This window comes from Chiloscyllium plagiosum, chromosome 26, assembly GCF_004010195.1.
Source record: "Chiloscyllium plagiosum isolate BGI_BamShark_2017 chromosome 26, ASM401019v2, whole genome shotgun sequence".
In the NCBI taxonomy this organism is placed as follows: Eukaryota; Metazoa; Chordata; class Chondrichthyes; order Orectolobiformes; family Hemiscylliidae; genus Chiloscyllium; species Chiloscyllium plagiosum.
The window spans coordinates 3369236-3388641 of NC_057735.1; positions in this window are offsets into that span (position 1 = coordinate 3369236).

The window sequence follows — 19406 nt, forward strand, 5'->3', positions numbered from 1 at the left end:
TTGATGACACCATCGTTATAGGTCAGATCTCAAACAATGAAAAGTCAGAGTACAGGAAGGAAATCAAGTGTTTAACAGCATGATGCAAAGAAAACAATCTCCATCAACATCAGCAAAATGAAGGAGCTGGTCATCGACTTCAGGAAGTGGAGTGGTGGCCACGCCCCTGTCTACATCAATGATGCTTAGGTGGAGATGGTCAAGAGCGTCAAATTCCTGTGAGTGGTGATCTGTCCTGGTCTACCCACACAGATGTGATGGTCAAGAAAGCACAACAATGTTTCTATTTCCTCAGGAGGCTAAGGAAATTCAGCATGTCCTTAAAGTCTCTGACAAATTTTTATAGATGCCCCACAGAAAGTCTCCTTTCCAGGGCTACAAGAAACATGTACAAACAGATTCAATATCAGCTTCTTCCCTGCTGTTATCAGACTTTTGAACAGAATCTCTCAAATGTTGATTCTCCTCTGTCTCTCTCTCTCTCTCTCTCTTTATCTTCTCTGCGGCTGTAACACTGTATTCTGCGCTCTGTTCTGTTACCCTGATGCACTTTCTTTGGTACAATCTGCCTGTAGAGCATGCAAAACAACACTTTTCACTGTATCTCGGTACTTGTGACAACAATAAATCAAACTCAACATCAAAAATTGAATGACATTACACCACAAGAACTGCAGTGGTTCAGAAAGGAAGGTTATTACCCCTTACTCCAGGGAATGCAGGGATGAGTAATAAATGCTGGCTCAGCTAGTGGCTCCAACATCTCAGAAATGAATAAAATACATACAAAATCTTTGCACTCCTCCAGTTCTGTCCTCCTCATCAGTCCCAGTTTTATCATTGGTAGTTGTGCTCTCTCTGACTGAGGTCCAAGCTCCTTGAAGACCCTTCTTACAATATACCCCTTTCCCCAGTTGGTCCCTCCTTGCATTAAGGGATGGAGGAAAACTATTCACACTCAACACAGGGGCTTACCAGCTGTAAAACAATCACAAAATAATCCAAATTTCTCATCCTTGGTTTTTCATTGCTCTCCCAAATCCTCTGTCTCTCTCCTTAAACGTCGTCCAAACTATCTTTCTTCCTAAGCCTCCCCACACTCTATCTCTCTCCTTAATCCTCCCCCACACTCTATCTCTCTTCTTAACCCTCTCCCACACACTATTTCTCTTCTAATTCTCTCCCACACTCTATCTCTCTTCTTAACCCTCTCCCACACACTATTTCTCTTCTTATTAGATTCTCTAGATTCTCTACAGTGTGGAAACAGGCTCTTTTGACCCAACAAGTCCATACTGACCCTCTGAACAGCAATCCACCCCCCTACATTTACCACTGACTAATCCACCTAACACTACCGGCAATTTAGCATGGCCAATTCACCTAATCTTTGGACTGTGTGTGTCTGAATGTATGTACGAGTGTAGATGTGTGTGCGTGTCAGTGTGTGTGTATGAGTGTATATGTGTGTGCATGTGTGTGTGTGTCAGTGTGTGTGTATGAGTGTATATGTGTGTGCATGTGTGCGTGTGTCAGTGTGTGTGTATGAGTGTATATGTGTGTGAAAGCATATGTCCTCATTTGTTCTTGCTTGACATAAAGATATGGAACATTACTTGGTGATGTTTGCTATTTTCTGAAGGAGATCAATCCTTAAAGATAATTCAGCCAAAAATAGGAAAAAAAATCAATCGTAATTGAAACTTTCAATTACTTTGAACATCAAAAGCACTTCTTTGGTTGTGCAGGATATTTGGTCATTCTGAGGTCAAGAAAGGCGATATAGAAATGTACATTCATGTTTGCATTTATTATTAAAGGGTATGGTTTATTTCTTCTTTCCTGTAATATAAATGCTGATGTACCTTTTTTTGAAATGAGGAATTGAATTTCAACAAGAAAAATAAGGTGGTCCTATTTTACTGGAAAAATGATTATTTTATTTCTAATTGCATGGACTAGGTGAGGGAGAAAGGGAGTCCCAGAAGGATAATCACACAGATGACGAAGAGGAACAGTGCAGGTCATTAAGGCTATCCAAAAAGGGCAAACTGACCAGGCTGTTGAAGGGTCTTGCCTGAAATGTTGACTCTCCTGCTCCTCGGATGCTGCCTGACTTGCTTTGCATTTCCCAGCACCACACTTTATTGACTCAGACTCTGCAGCAACTGCAGTCCTTACTGCCTTCTAGGGCTGTTACAACGTAAGAACATAAGCAATAGTAGCAGGAGTAGGCCATTTGGCCCACCGAGCCTGCTCCACTATTTGATAAGATCATGGCGGATCTTTTCATGGACTTAGCTCTCACCATAACCCTTAATCCCTTTACTGTTCAAAAATCTACCTATCTTTGTCTTAAAAACACACAACGAGGTAACCTCAACTGTTTCACTGGGCAGGGAATTCCACAGACTCACAACCCTTTGGGTGAAGGTGTTCTTCCTCAACTCTGTCCGAAATCGGTCCCCCCTTATTTTGAGGCTATGCCCCTAGTTCTAGTTTCACCTGCCAGTGGAAACAATCTCCCCGCTTCTGTCTTATCTATTTCCTTCATCATTTTATATGTTTCTATAAGACCCCCCTCATTCTTCTAAATTCCAATGAGTACAGTCCCAGTCTACTCAATCTCTCCTCATAAGCCAGCCCTCTCAATTCCAGAATCAACCTTGTGTACCTCCTCTGCATCCCCTTCAGTGCCAATACAATTTTTCTCAAGTAAGGAGACCGAAACTGTACACCGTACTCCAGGTGTAGCCTCACCAGCACTCTATACAGCTGCAACATAACCTCCCTGTTTTTAAACTCCATCCATCTCACAATGAAGGACAATATTCCATCTGCCTTCTTAACTACCTGCTGCATCTGCAAACCAATGTTTTATGATTCATTGTTGGCTTATTTCTGCAGCAGTTGAGTTGGATGGTAGGGACACCAGGCTAAACATGTACCAAGCCCTGAGGCGGTCCTCAGAGGATTCGGTATGGGATTGGTTGCTATATCTTGAAAAGGAAACGGGCTGCTCGAGAGGATTTACAAGGATGATAACTGTGGGGTGATATCTATCAGGAAAGGATGAACACTGCTCAGACAGCACTGAGAGCTTGGAACTCACTAACACGTGGAATGGGTGAGGTAAGTTCTAAGGTGCATTTAAGAGGGAGCTGGGTAAGTTTAAGAGTGAGAAAGCAAAAGGAGGACATTGTGACAGCATGAGCTTGACAGGAGATTCATGCAGACTGGAAATGCTAGCATGAATTAGTTGGGCTGAATGGCCTGTTTCTATGCTGTAAATTCGTGGCAATAGAAAGTCCCTTTAAGAATGAGCCAGAGAATCTCTGGAGACAATTGAGAGCAGGAGATGCACACTGGACTTTATATTTGAGAGCTGGCTTGTGTAGCAGTGGTAGTGTCTCTACCTCAGGACCCAAAGATCTGGATTCAAGGAGTAGTTTCATAATATGTCTGAAAAGGTTGAGTTAAAGTAGCTGTAAGAATTGGATCCTTCCCAATAGAGAGTTGGCCTTTGAACCAAGGTGGAAACTGGTGTTTGCACTAAATTATAGGTTTACAATAAAGCTCTTGCAAATCTTTGTTAGTCTTCTGCTCTCTAATCCTTCACATGGGTAGCAGTTTGGGAAATGGTATCTAATGGTGAATTGCTAATGAGTGTAGATGTCCCCTAAATGGGATCCCAACTGAACACAGGAGCCACTTAACTACTGAGCTCTCAGCACCAACTGCTGAAGAGAAGCAGAATAATTGGAGCATTTATGAAAAAATGTGAACATGCGACTTGTACCTGGGAGATAGACTGTAGTGAATATTGAGGAGACTGAGAGGGATAGGGTGTGGGGCAGGATAAGGAGAACGATACAATGTGGGATAATATTAAGAAGAGAAATAGAGTGTGGGAGAGGATTAAGGAGAAAGATAGAATGTGGGGGAAGATTAAGGAGAGAGATACAACATGGGATAATATTAAGATTGGGGTGGCACTGTGGCTCAGTGGTTAGCACTGCTGCCTCACAGCGCCAGAGACCCGGGTTAATTTCCCACCTCGGGCGATTGTCTGTGTGGAGTTTGCACATTCCCCTCGGGTCTGCGTGGGTTTCCTCCGGGTGCTCCAGTTTCCTCCACTTTCACACGTTTTCATACACAGACATATACACTCATTCACTCACACGCACAGTCTCACACACATGTAACACACATACAACCACACCCTCCCACAGTCACTCACACTGACATGCACACACGGATAAACACACACACCCACATACACATACCTTATTGCACACACTCATACTCAATCACACACACATATTCTCACACACACTATCATGCACACATTATGCATACATTGAGACTAACTCAAACAGTCATAAACATTTATGAAGAAAAGAAGCTGCAGCGTCGGGGGGGCAGAAAGGATTATGATTTATTAACAAAAGGTTCTAAAGCTCTCCTTGCTATTTAATTGCTCTTCAGTTATTAACCAGCCCCGACAGTTTGTGTGTTTCCAAGGGAATGTGTCACTTTCTAACAGAAACCATGCAAAGTGGTTGCTTAAAATTGGTCACAAGTCAAATGTAATGACTCAAAGCAGAAACCAGACGTGTTTTAGATTAAACGCTAATCAAGGAGTTATTTCACAGTCTGTTTTTGAAAAAACATTGTGTCTTTTCAGTAAATAAATATCAAGATATTACTTTAGCATTTCATCACCAATCAGAGGACAGTTCCCTGTGTGGATTCAACACTCAATGTCACTTTGGAAATGTCGATCATATAACTGACCCCCACTGGACTGAATCAAATTTGAGAAGTCATCCAATTCCTTACAATTATGCAATTGTAAACTATCAATGTGATATTTAATCAACAGATAGCTCAGTCTGTTCCTTTCCTGTGTGCTCTCTATGTCCACAGTCATTGAATTCAACTCCAAGATAACTTAACTATAAAAAGTAAACTTATTCATACAAGTTAATAAATAAGCTATCATGTGCAAATAAATAGTATCCTCCTAATCCCAAGCATGCACAATATTGCAACTACAATCAAATCAGACAGACAGCTCCATGGGTTAGTTCCACTACTTGACTAAATTGGCTAGACCGGCAGGAGATAATGAGCCCAGATGGCTGGATGGCCAGTTTACAATGTATGGTGACACCAGCAGCTTGGGTTCAGTTCCTATGTTAGAGAAGTCACCATCAGCATCCCACCTTCTTAACCCTCCATGCCTCCCTATCTCACCCGAGTTGCAGTGACCTTCAGTTAAATTCCCCACCAGTTAGCTCTCTCCAATGAGTAGGTGGAGCTATTGAGACTTTTATCTTCAGACCACCTGTAATTTCTGTAAAATCAAATTCCCAAACTTCTCCTGTTGACTGAAATAACAACAATTTGTATTTAATTAACACTTTTAACATCATAAAAAAAACTGAAGCCATTCAGTGAATTTAATGTGAGCGAACAACATTTGACAGTGACGCAAGGAGATTAAACTCAGACGCTCAGTCTAAGAGCTATCTGCTAAGCAAGTTTTGAGAAGATTTGTAGCTCAGGTTGAGGTTTTGGATGTAGGTTTGCTCACTGAGCTGAAAGGTTCTTTTCCAGACGTTTCGTTACCTTACTAGGTAACATCTTCAGTGGACCTCATGCGAAGCAATGCTGAAAATTCATGCTTTCTATTTAGATGTTTGGGTTTCTTTGGTGGTGTTTCCAGACTTACGGAGCTCAGGTGACCGATTGTATGACCATCAATATTGGAGCAATTACAATCGGGGATACTCAAGAGACCAGAATTGGACCAATCCCAAAGCAGTAGAGATCTGAAAGCTGGAGGAGGTTGCATAGAGAAAGAGAGATTGAAGCTACAAGAGTATTTGAAAACAAGAATGAGAATGTTAAAATATAAGACTCTAGAAGCTGTCCATGAAGGAAATTATGCTGTCGGATATTCCCCAGTTGGGAATCACACTGACAGAGATGAGAGCAGTGTTCTCATGCTGGTGCCTTGTATGTGCTTCCATTGGGAGGACAGTGTCTGAGGACAATATGCTGCTCATACAACTGAATTGATTGTTTTTGCTGCACATTCTGGAATTCAAAACTGCATATCATTAGGTCAGCCATCACCAAAGCAATCACAAAACACCTTTCACAACCTCAGAACATCTTCATAGACACAGAGTCATAAAGCATGGATACAGACCCTTCAGTACAATCAGTCCATGCCAAGCATAATCCCAAATTAAACTAGTCCCACCTGCCTGCTCCTAGCCCATATCCCTCCAAACCTTTCCTATTCATGTACTTATCGGAATGTCTTTCAAAAGTTGTAACTCTACCCAGATCCACCACTTCCTCAGGAAGTTCATTCCACAAGTGAACCACCTTCTGTGTAAAAGCTTTGGCCCTCGTGCCTTTTTTAAATCTCTCTCCTCTCACCTTAAACATGCACCCCTTAGTCTTGAAATCCCCCATTCTAGGGAAAAACAACTACCATTAACTCTACCTATAACGTGCATTATTTTATAAACCTCTACAAAGTCACCTCGCAACCTCCTACACTCCAGTGAAAAGACTCCCCACCTATCCAGCCTTTCTTTATAACTCAAACCTTCCATAGCTAGCAACATCCCAATAAATTCCTTCTGAACCCTCTCCAGCTTAATAACATCCTTCCTATAACAGGGCTGACCAGAACTGGACACAGTATTCCAGAAGCCGGATCTTCTTGGGATGTTGGTTGAGGAATAAATATTGGTCCAGGGTTCCAGGCAGCACTGTCCCAGGGTTGTGATGTCCCAGAGGTATCTGCTACATGTACGCTCCAAGATACTGCTACCATGCTACTGAGGCAGTGATACCCACCAAAACCATCTGGGATGGTTCGGGTAGATTACTTGTCACCAGTCCTTCTTGTTGGTATCGGTTTGTGTTACTGATAGCAAGTGAGGAAGAATGTGATGTGTTTGGCAGAAGAAAGTCTCAATTTTGATAAACAGAATATCGCATATTACTAAATTGTTAGTTGGTAGTCCATCTGACTTCATGCTAGCTCGTGACACCTCAGGCAATGCTCAAAGGATGACACACTTTACTGTTACAGCATTCACCAGGTGCTTACGATTATGAGGGGCATTGACAGAGTGGATGGAACACAGCTTCCCCCTTGGATGAAGGGACACACTGTTAAAGTGAAAGGCCGGAGAATTAGAGGGGATTTGGTGACACAGCATTTTAACCTTGGAGGGGGGGGGCCAGGGTGGTGGTAATGAGGGAAACCTCAAAAACTTTAAAAAGTTCTTGGATAGGTACTTGAAGCATCATAACCTTCAAGGCTATTGACCTTGTGCAGGTAAATGAAACATATTACGTTTAAACACACCTTGCTGCTATTAGACGTCTGAATGGACCTCTCAAACTTTAAATTTAATGGTGATCTCTCTCTTTGTGCACCTTCTCTGTAGCTATAACATCGTACTCCTCACTCTGTTCCATTACCCCAATGCACTTCGTACGATATGAACTGCCTGTACTGCACGCAAAACAAAACTTTCCACATGTAACAATAATCAATGAAATGAAATCTAATCTCTTATTGTGGTACAGCTCCAGTTAGCTCTTTGTGAGAACAGTGTTTTCAATCCCGATGGATGGAACTTAATATGTGATGTTAGTTTCAGTTCTTAGCTACCTTATGCAACAATGTTCTCCAGCCAAATCCTGAACACTGACTGACATTGACAGTATGTAGTTTTTTGTAAACTCCGGCAGTAGATACTAACGTACGACAATCTCCTGACTCTGGGCTAGATGGAAGCACAGCTTCCTTATTTTGGAACTGTAATGTAACACCATCCTTTACTCGATGTCCCAGCATCCACGGCACTCTGGGAGGACATATCACACACATGAATATTGGGAAAGAATGTGCCTTGAATGTTATGTTAATGTTACAATAGAGCACTCAGCCAGTCAGTTGCCATCTGCCACACTGTAATTTTCACAAACAGGCTTCAACTTTGAGGAAATATGTTGGTGATAAAATCTGAATCAGCAGTACTCAAACTCCCTCTCCATTTGCTGTAGAAGCTCTATTCACCCCATGGACTCTGCTCCATCATCCAATGAGCTCCACTTTCCTGCCCTTTCCCCATAACCATTGATTCCCTTCAAGTCTATCTATCTCAGTCTTGAAGATCCTTAATGACTCAGCCTCGACAGCCCTTTGTGGTTAATTATTCAACAGAGTCCCTAACCTCTGAGAGAAGAAATTCCTCCTCATCTCTGTCTTAGATGCTCAATCCCTTATTCTGAAACTATGCCTTCTGGTCCTGTATGCTTCCACAAGGGAAAGCAATCTCTCTGCAGCTCCCCTGTCAAACCCCTGAAGAACTTTCAATGCTTCGATATGGTCTTCTAAACTCCAATGAGCGCATGTTCTGGGGACTTGAGTTGATGTGAAATGAATGTGAAAACCTCTTTTAGAAAGAAGTTAACAAAACAATAAAACAACATTGTAGATGCAAAAGACCATCCAGAATATTCATAGAATCTATAGAGTGGAAGCAAGCCATTCGGCCCATTGAGTCCACATCAACCCTCCAATGTGCATACCACCCAATCTTGCATTTCCCATGGCTAATCCACTCCACCTGCAAAACCCTGGACACTATGGGTAATTTATCATGGATTGTGGGAGGAAACGGGAGGACCCAGAGGAAACCCACGCAGACACAGGGAGAATGTCACACAGACAGTCACCTGAGGTTGAGATCAAATCCAGATCCCTGGCGCTGTGAGGGAAGCAGTGCTAACCACTGAGCCACCATGCCGCTATTTATAGAGAATCGAGTGCCTTTACATAAGTACCTTAATCATGTGTCTATGATGCCTGTTGTATTGTTAAGAAGCATTTGTTGTGTTTGTGACTTTAGTTGAAGTGCAGAAGGATTCCTATTGAGGATATACTTTGTCAAGGTTAACCTGGGAAGACTTATTAAAAACTGCTTTGTGTGATTTACATTCCAGGATGTATAATGTGTTGTAAAATTCTTTAAACGCCTCATTAATTCCAATATAGCGCCATTCCCCTGACCTTATATCATTTTTACAAACGATTATATTTGACAGTCCCATTCTTTCCAATGCCCAGTTATTGGCTTCACCACCTTTTGCTCATGTTCAGAGCCCTGTCTGGTGCGTGTTGTGGAATTAAAGGGACAGGGCAGTAGAGACATGCATTCGAACAACAGAAAAGAAATGCGGCCAAATCCAGGGGCTGCTGAAGAAATAGCTGAGTGGCAATGACGTGGTTTGAGACACTTTTATCCACAGCCCAGAGCACTATTCGGCTGGGATATTTTACACAGCAGTCACTGTTATATCGTGAGAAAAACAGCAGCCAATTTTTTGGCACAGGAGGATCTCACACAGATACTGAGGCAAATAGCCAAGTCATAGACTTCAGCTGGTTGGGCAGCAGTTCTTGGCTAAAACACAGAGGAGAATGTCACTTCTGTTCTCATCAGTAGGTTTCTCACCAGATTCACTTTATAAAGAAAAACTTTTTCTTTCAAAGTTGGTTAATCTTGAGGGCAAAAAGACTAAAGCATAGAATATTTTGAATATTCCCCAACAGTGCAGCACTCCCTAAGTACCGCCAGTCCAGTGGTCATGAATACGTGGTCGAGTCACTAATTGCACACAGTTTTCTCTGGAGTTCTGGTACATACAGATTGCCCAGAAAATATAAGATTGAACAGAACAGGCAAGTTTCACACTGAATTCACCGTAAAAGTGTTTCAGAAGCTGGAGACTCTAGCTGGGAAGCTCGTTCTTAGCAGGCTTTCCCCATCTAACATGAAGCAGATCAATTCTCCATGATACAAACTGCTCAGAAAAGGCAGCCATAAAATTCAGGCAGGAGACATCCGAGAAGTGAGTCCATGTAATTATCTGAAGTCTCATGATTTCTACAGAGCCTTGCTTAAAATGAAATCAATATCTAAGGGCCAGTAACTAGTTTTTTTTTTAATCAAACTTAATCCAGATATCCACATATATCTTAAAATAGATCAGCTTATCTGCAATCCTTCAAAACACACTTCCACAAAATAATTAAATATGAAGTGTCTTCATAACAACAGCGTGAATTGACATTTAAATACCCATGAGGTCTCTTCTATGGTTTCCTGAAAGAATCAAATGGGATATTGTGCATTAATATAACCAAGAACATTCGAAAGAGGGGGTCAAGGCACCAGAGGAATGTCAAATACTGTAAAACTGCACATGGCATGCAAGAAGAAGCCATTACAATGAGAGAACAGCAGTATTCAAACCCAACACTATTTTGTTTTATCTATCTACCAAGAATTGCATTTCAAAACAATACATTAATGGTGAAACACTTTAGAATTACTTAAGAATATAATATGCACTATGTAAATTGAATTCATCAACCACTGTGCATTTACCCCCTTCAGCTTCTGCTGCAATGTGTACCATCTACAAGAACTCACCATGACTCCTTTGTAGGCACCATCAGATATGGTAATCTCTATAATCCAGAAGGATAAGGCCAGTAGATACATGGGAGCACCACCCCCTGCAAGTTCCCCTCCAAGTCACTCACCATCCTGACTTGGAAATATGGGTCACAATCCTGGCACTGTCCCCTTAACAATAATGTGAGTGTCTCTACACCCCACAGACTGCAGCAGTTCAAGAAGGTTTCTCACCTTCACTGGCCCAGCCAACAATACCCACATCCCCTGAAAGAAGAAAAACAAAAATCTTTCTACCTTGAATTTTTATTGTAAGAATTTTCAAAAATATGTATATGGAACGGACCGCAAGAGGAAGTGGTGGAGGCAAGTAAAATAACAACATTTAAAAGGCATCTGGATGTGTACATGAATGGGAAGGGTTTATAGGGATATGGGCCAAGTGCTGGCCAATGGGACTGGGTCAGATTGGGATATCTGCTCGGCATGGACGAGTTGGACTGAAAAGTCTGATTCTGTGCTGTATCACTCCATGACTAAAGTACATGAATGTTGCAGAGACAAATGTTTCCTTTTGGAAATGCTCTGCCTGAGAAAATCTTTAACTTTTTTTTAATGGACCATGAAGATGGACAATACATTTTTCTAATCAATAATAGAAGCATCATTTGCTCAATTTTATAAAATTCCTGAGCCTAGATATTGGTGTACAGCTATTGGTCCAATAGTAAACTGATATGTATGCGTTTATTCCCCACCAGAAGTGTATTGATGCTAAATTAGTAAAGGTTCCTGGATCAGGATCCTAAACAGTTCCCCATCACAGTGAAGCTGAACTAGATCAACAGCAGAAGGAAACAATATGTACCAAAGAAAACATATTTTACTTCTGTAACTCATTGTACAACCTCAGGGCGTACCTGAGCATTTTGCAGCCAACTGAACATTACTCTGAGTGTAGCTGTCATTGTATTATTCAAAATACTCACAGTGACCTCCCCTAAGTGGCCACGTGATAACAATGAGAGTGGTGTGTTTTGGTGATGCTCACTGAGCGGTCAATATCCGGCAGGGACCCAATGGGAACGCTCTTACCCTTCTTTGACATCATAGCCATGGATTGTTCTCCATCCACACAGGGGAACTGAAGATTCCTCAGTTGAACATGTCATTCAAATGGTGACAGCTCCAACAGTGTAGCACTCTGTCAGCTATGCACTGAAATTGTTAGTGTTGATTTTTATACTCATGTCTCTGGAGTAGAACTTCAATACACAGTCTCCTTGACTGAGAGTTGAGGACCCTATCCCCTGAACAACCACTTAGTAATCTTTCAGAATCACACAGTCACCCATTCAATTCTAGATTAAATGGATAAACATGACTAAACTGGGAGCAGACTGGTATGGCACGGCATTGATTCCATTACTCTCGTTGGCCACAGTGTCATGAGTCAGATATTGGCCCGAGAATTTCCCAGATGATCACTCCAGGCACCTTGTGTTGTTTGCCATCTCTACCAATATGTGATACTGGGTAAGGGTTGGTTGATGTAGTTCACAGCCTGAGACCTAGCAAGTAAATAGTGATGGAAGATACACCACAATAGAGTATCTACAGAGAAACACTGGTCTCCTAACTAGAAGGTTTATTGCAGGATCCCAATAAGTACAACTACATTTGCAAATGCTGGAAGTCTGAAATAAAAACAGAAATTGCTGGAGAAACTCAGCAGGTCTGGCAGCATCTGTGAAGAGAGAAACAGAGTTAACGTTTTAAGTCTGGAATAACTCTTCTTCAGAGTGGTTAGTTAGTTCTGATGAAGGGTCACTGGACTCAAAATGTTAACTCTGTTTTCTCTCTACAGATGCTGTGAGATCTGCTGAGTTTCGCCGGCGCTTTCTGTTGTTGTGATGAGAGCTTGTAAAGCAGCCTGTGCAGAAACAGGTGAGACATGTGTCCTGGAGTCTGTACGGTGAGCTGATTGTAAAGACGGCCTGCGATTAATGGGTCTCTCAGGTATCCTAGGCTGTGAACGTGCTGTGCTACAAATCAGACATACAGAGCCCTTTACAATTCCAGTTCCAAGGTGCTCATCTAAAATAATAATTAGCACTTATATTTTTTTGAGATTGCATGTCAATGAGAGGGTTAGTGCCCAGAGGGGCTACAAGTCAGGGAATGATAACAAAATGCTAATCTCAATGTTTACCAGGATATCTGAATATATATTGGAGAAACCGTCACAAAGTAACACATTCACGGGCTTGTAGCTGTTGCACACAGAGGTTGAAATGACCTTCCCTCCATCATAAGGTCCAAAATGGGGACCTTCGCTGATGATTGCACAAACGTCAGTACCATCATGTCTCCTCCGATACTGAAACACGTTCAAATGCAACAGGATCTGGACAATATCCAGGCTTGGGCTGACAAATGGCCACATTTACACCTTACAAATCTTACCAGCCCATGAAGGATGCTCTCTTGTTAGAGAGAGCTAACTGGTGGTGGTTTAACCGAGGCGTCACTACACCTCAGGCAACAGGAGAAGTTGCAGAGGAGAGTCCTTCATGGGATGGGAAGTGAACCCATACTGTGGTTAGTCACTCTGTATTGTAAAGAAGCCATCTAGCCAACTGAGCTAACCAGCCCCCAGAGTAACAGGAATTTAACCCAACATTACTGGGAATTTAACCAAATATAACCTACAGTTCAGCCGTAGGATTGATCATTCATCTGCAGAACCCTGCCCCAGAGTTTACCTACAGCAACACATTGTATTTATATAGCACCTTTAACCTAATAACAGGCAAGAGATGAACAGGAGGAGGACATGCCCCCATTTAGATCAATGGTGCTGAGGTGGAGAGGGTGGAGAGCATCAAATTCCTAGGAGTGACAATCACTGACAATCTGTCCTGGATTTCCAATGTAGATGTGATGGTTAAGAAGGAACAGGCAGCTCAGGACATTCAGCATGTCCATAAGGACCCTCACCAACTTCTACAGATGCACCATAGAAAAATTACTGTTTGAGTGCATAATGGCTCTGCCCAGGACCGTAAGAAACAAGAAGGTGAGGCACACAGCCCAAACCATCACGGAAGCCAACCTCCCATCCATGGACTCCATTTACACAGCCTGTTGCCACAGAAAGGCTGCCAACATCATGAAAGATCCATCCCACCCCGGTAATGCTCTCCTACAACCTTTTCCATCAGGCAGAAGATACAGAATCTTGAACACATACATCAGCAGGTTCAGGAACTGCTTCTTCCCTGCCGGTATTAGACTGATGAATGGACTCTCTAACTTTAAATAATGTTGATCTTGTTAGTGTTGATCTTGTTTTGTGCCCCTTTGTGCAATAGTAACCTGTATGCCTCACTCTATCTAAGCTCCCTTTAGATTAGGTTTAGATTAAGTTTTAGAATTTATTGTTATAATGCATTTTTACAAGAAAAATATAATGATGAGTGTTATACATTACCCATCATGGCATGGTAAAAATCATGAGTTATAAAATTAATTGAATATATGACAAAGTTTATCTGAGTCCGTCTCCAATAAAGTTGATCCACAACGTGAATGACACAGCCGGCCAAAAACTGAAACTCTGGGACGTAACTCCACGGGAGCCAAAAGCCTCTGAGGATAAACCACCGTGGAGAACACCATTTGGAGGGAAGGCCGAGACGCCACAACATGGCGACAGGTTGGAGCCGCGAGCTGGAAGCAACTGCTGAAGACCGAGACCGAGACCGAGAAGTAAACAGACAGTCGCCAAGTTCACAAACTGCTCCAACCGAGACCACTCCACAGGCCGAGACTAACTCGCCAAAAACAAAAACCGCCAAACATCACCGGGAGCAACCACCAGTCATGGCTGGAGCCTCCAAAATGAAGGTGAGATGAATTTGATGATTAGTTATACTATATTTAAAACATGTTTAAAAAATAGAAAGAAAATAGCGAAGGTCAACAGAGCAGACAAGCAAGGGACTCCTGGGGCTGGGGAGCACGTGCGATACACTGCTATGCTGACGCCGCCATTTTGGTCTCTATTTCCTTGTTTGCTATGATCTCCCTCTACTGCTTACAAAACAAAGCTTTTCACTGTACTCAGGTTCACATGGCTACAATAAATCAAATCAAATGAAAATAAAATCAAAGTTATTGGAAGTAGACAGGAATGTGGATCAGCCAGGATTGTATTGAATTATGTAGCAGGTTTGACGGGCCGAGTGGCCTTCTGCTGTTCCTAACTCAGGAGTTCATAGATGACCCAAGGTGCTTCACAGCCATTCACAAACTAAAACCTGATGCTGAGTCTGATAATGAGTGACTAGGTCAAATCACAAAGGCCCGGTTATGGGAGGAGGGGTTAAAGAATGTTCTTAACCAATGGCAAAGGGTAGAGAGTTAGAGAAGGGAGTGCCCCAGGCAACTGACAGCACAACTGCCAATGGGGCAATTAAAATGGGCTGTGCTCAAGAGACCAGATGTGGAGGACAGTAGAGGCCTCAGATGGTTGTGGAGCTTCAGGAGATGGTCAGAGATAGGGAGTGGTGAGACCACAACGGGAGTAGAAAACAAGGCTGAGAGTACTAAAACAAAAACCAAAATTGCTGGAGAAACTCAGCGGGTCTGGCAGCAGCCATAGAGAGAAAGCAGAGTTATCATTTTGAATCTGGTGGCTCTTCATCACCGGACTTGAAACGTTAACTTTGTTTCTCTCTCCACAGACGCTGCCAGACCTGCTGAGTTTCTTCAGCAATTTTGGTTTTTGGTTCCGATCTCCAGCATCTGCGGTTCTTTGAGAATTTTAGAATGTTGCTTGATGGAGTGTCAATGTAGGTCAGTGAGCACAAGAATAGTAAGGGGATGGGACTTAGTACAAGATAAGATACGGGCAATAGCGAGGGGCTGTTACAGTGGAACAAACACAGGAGTTGCTGGAGAAACTCAGCAGGTCTGGCAGCATCTGTGAAGAGAAATCAGAGTTAACGTTTTGGGGCCGGTGACCCTTCCTCAGAATTGCAAGAGGCAATTCACAAACAAGATTCAGATTTGAGCAGAGACTCCCAGCCTCAACAAACTCCCTCCCAGATTCGGAAATGTCGATCTTTCTCTCTGCGGCTTCTCTGTGGCTGTAACGCTGCATTCTGCACTCTGTTCTGCTACTCTAATGCACTTTGTATGGTACAATCTGTCTATGGAGCATGCAAAACAACACTTTTCACTGTGTCTCGGTACGTGTGACAACAATAAATCAAATTCAAACTCAATCAAAACCAGTCAGAGCTACGCCCTGGAGATGCAGTTAGTTTGTGTGGTTGACAATGTGTGTGTGTATACAGTTGAACTGCATGACCAAAGCACACAGAATACACTGCTGCTGATGTAGTGATGAATCATCTGGTGTCAACTGTGCTCAGTGGGCCATGGTCACACCCCTGATTGAGGAGACCGTGGATTCAAGTCTCGGCCCCAGAGATTCAAGCACAAAGTTCCTCGGCAACACTGAGGGAGTAAAAACTGAAAGATTTCCGGATGCTGTAAATCAGCAGCAAACACAGAAACTACTGGCAAAGCTCAGCAGGTCTGGCAACACCTGTGGAGAGAAATCAGAGTTAACGTTTAGGGTCCAGATCATCTTTGAGGAAGAGTCACTGGACCCGAAATATTAACTCTGATTTCTGACAGACCTGCTGACAGACCTGCTGAGCTTTTCCAGCAATTTCTGTTTTAATGCTGAGGGAGTGTTACATTGTGGGGTGTGGTGTCGTTTGGATTAGATGTAAAGTGGAAGCCATGTCAGTACTCTCAGGAATACAGCGAGATTCCATCCAGATTAGAGTGATGCTGGAAAAGCACAGCAGGTCAGGCAGCCTCCAAGGAGCAGGAAAATCAATGTTCCTGATTTCCTGCTCCTCGGATGCCGCCTGACCTGCTGTGCTTTTCCAGCACTACTCTAATCTTGACTCTGATCTCCAGCATCTGCAGTACCCACTTTCGCCTGGCAAAGATTCCATGACTATTACTTTGAAGAAATGAATGGGGTCAATACTCACTCATCAACCAATACCATTGCTAGAAACCATTATCTCATTCGGATTCCTGTGCACGGAGTGGTCTCCTGATTTGAGGAAGAATATAAACACATTGGAAGCATTTCAAAGAAGGTTTACCAGACTAATAACCTGGATGATGCGGGGCAGGATGAGAGGGAGGAAATGGGATAAGTGTTATCTTGTGAGGAAAGGTTAGATCTGTTGCGCTTTAGAAGAGAGAGAGATGAATTCCTGATGGATCTTGACAAGATGAAAAGGATGTTTCCCTTTGTGAGAGAATCTAGAATGAGGGGTCATGGTTTAAAATTAGAGCTGCCACCTATTTAAAATAGAGATAAGCAGAATTTTTATCTTACAGAATGGCAGTGAAACTTTGCAACTCTTTCCCTGGAAAACCAGTGGAAGACAAGTTCTTGACTGTGGTTAAGGTGCTGGTAGATAGGTGGTTGATAAGCAAAGGGGTGAAGGGTTATCAGAGTTTAGTTGAATGTGGATATGAGGTTACAATCAGATGAACCATGAGAATTGTTCTTTGCATGTGCTCCATGTGTGCTGCATTTCCAACATCACAGTGAGCCATACTTCAGGCAAGTGTTTCAGAGGTTGTTAAATTCACTTTGCTGCTGACATTCTTTCTTCGTTTTGAAAAAGGGACAATAAGAAAGGCAAACTAATCTCAGAAATTTGCATCTCAGATTCTGTGGGACGTTGTTCCAACACCATCTCTGTCTGATCCAGGGAGCAATTTGAAAATAAACGAACAGAGCCTGTTCTGATCAGTATCTCACATCCTCCTTCCTCTCAATGTGATCTCAGTCAAGGGTGGTACATCAGTTAAATTATCCACCGTTCAATAAAACTTCTGTCTCTGCTCTACTGCAAACCTGTAGAGATAGTTCTTTTATTGATTACTCGAGTCATAGACTGATGGGTTGTTATGTTGAGCACTCAGAATTCTGTCCATTCTTGATGAGAACATCACTGACTTCACATTGTAGGCACTGAGCAACAGGTTTGATATGAATCATGAGCAGATTTTCAACTCCTTTTGGGAATCTGAAAAAAGATGAGTCCTTTATCCTTGAGCAATGTAACTAAATGACAGGTACCAGAAAAAAACTAATAGAACATAGAGCACAGAACAGTACAGCACAGTACAGGCCCTTCGGCCCTCGATGTTGTGCCAGCCTTTTATCTTACTCTAAGATCAGACTAACCTACATACCCTTCATTTTACTATCTTCCATGTGAAGTCCCGAATACTGAGGTCTTCTCCATTCCTTCCGCAGAAACATAGAAATAGGAGCAGGAGTAGGTCATTCAGCCCTCCAAACCTGCTCCACCATCCAATATGATCATGGCTCATCATCCAATTCCTGCTTTCTCCCCATACGCTTTAATCCCTTTAGCGCTGAGGTGTTTGTCTAATTCATTCTTGTAAATATTCAATGCTTTGGCCTCAACATTTTCCGGTGGATAAGAATCCCACAAGCTCACCACTTGTCTGGGGAAGAAATCCCTGATCATCTCAGTCCTAAATAGTCTACTCCATTCCCTTAGATTATGGGCCTTGTCTCTGGAGGGCAAAACACGATTCCCTGTGAGTTCTGAATTATCACAAGTTGCCGGATAGTTTGTGGTGCCCCTCTGTCAACATCTGTAAGTTTTGGTGAAATTGCAACATTTGTTGTTTGAATCTCAAGTATAATCAGTGCAGTTAGTAAGGGTGGAACAGTGGTTAGCCCTGCTGCCTTACAGTGCTAGGGACCTGGGTGCGATTCCAGCCTCGGGTGACAGTCTGTGTGGAATTTGCACGTTCTCCCTGTGACTGCATAAGTTTCCTCCAGGCGCTCCAATTTCCTCCCACAATCCAAAGATATGCAGTTGAGGGGGGAATGACCATGCTAAATTGTTCATAGTGTTTAGGGATATGTAGGTTAGGTTCATTAGTCAGGAGTAAATGTAAAGTGATAGGGTAGGGGAATGGATCTGGGTGGGGTACTCTTCAGAGGGCCAGAGTGAACTTGTTGGGCCGAAGGGCCCGTTTCCACACTGTAGAGATTCCATGAAAGTTAGGGCTCGTACCCATTTGATGGTAAGATTTGCACTTGTGCAGTTCCCCTCTAGCCCTGAGAGTGTGAGTGCTCATTCCTGCAGTTGGTACACTCTGCCTAGACATTTTTAATATTTTGTGTGTGACTTTTTCTCTCCCTTGTCCGGTCTTTTTTTCCCCTCTCTTTTTCTTTTTGTACTGGGTTTGAATCTCATTCACCTTATTTGTTCCTCACTCGTTCCTTCTGTGTTTCTTTCTCACTCCTTGCTTCTCTTGGATTAAAGAGACGGGCTGTGGTCATAGATGCCTTTGTTGCTGTCCTCACCCTGTTACCAGTTCCCGCTCTCACCAACATGAGGGTATTCAGGGTAGTATCATTGACCTAGTCATAGAGTCACACAGGTCTACACCACAGAAAAAGGCCCTTCAGCCCATCAAGTTTATGCTGGTCAAAAACAATCCCCTAACTATTCTTCTTCCATTTTCCAGCTACTAAGCATCACTGGACAGCTCCCACAGAGGAGGAGTGGGCAGGGAGTCACACTGAAAGGAATAAGACTGGTCATGGGAATGGGCGAAACTGAGGACTGCACATGCTGGAGATTAGAGTCAAGATCAGAGTGGTGCTGGAAAAGCACAGCAGGTCAGGCAGCATCCGAGGAGCAGGAAAATCGACAGGAGCCCTTCATCAGGAATCATGTCTTGTCTGCCTTTGCACCCTGAAGGCACATCTAAATCTTTCTTCAATGTGGT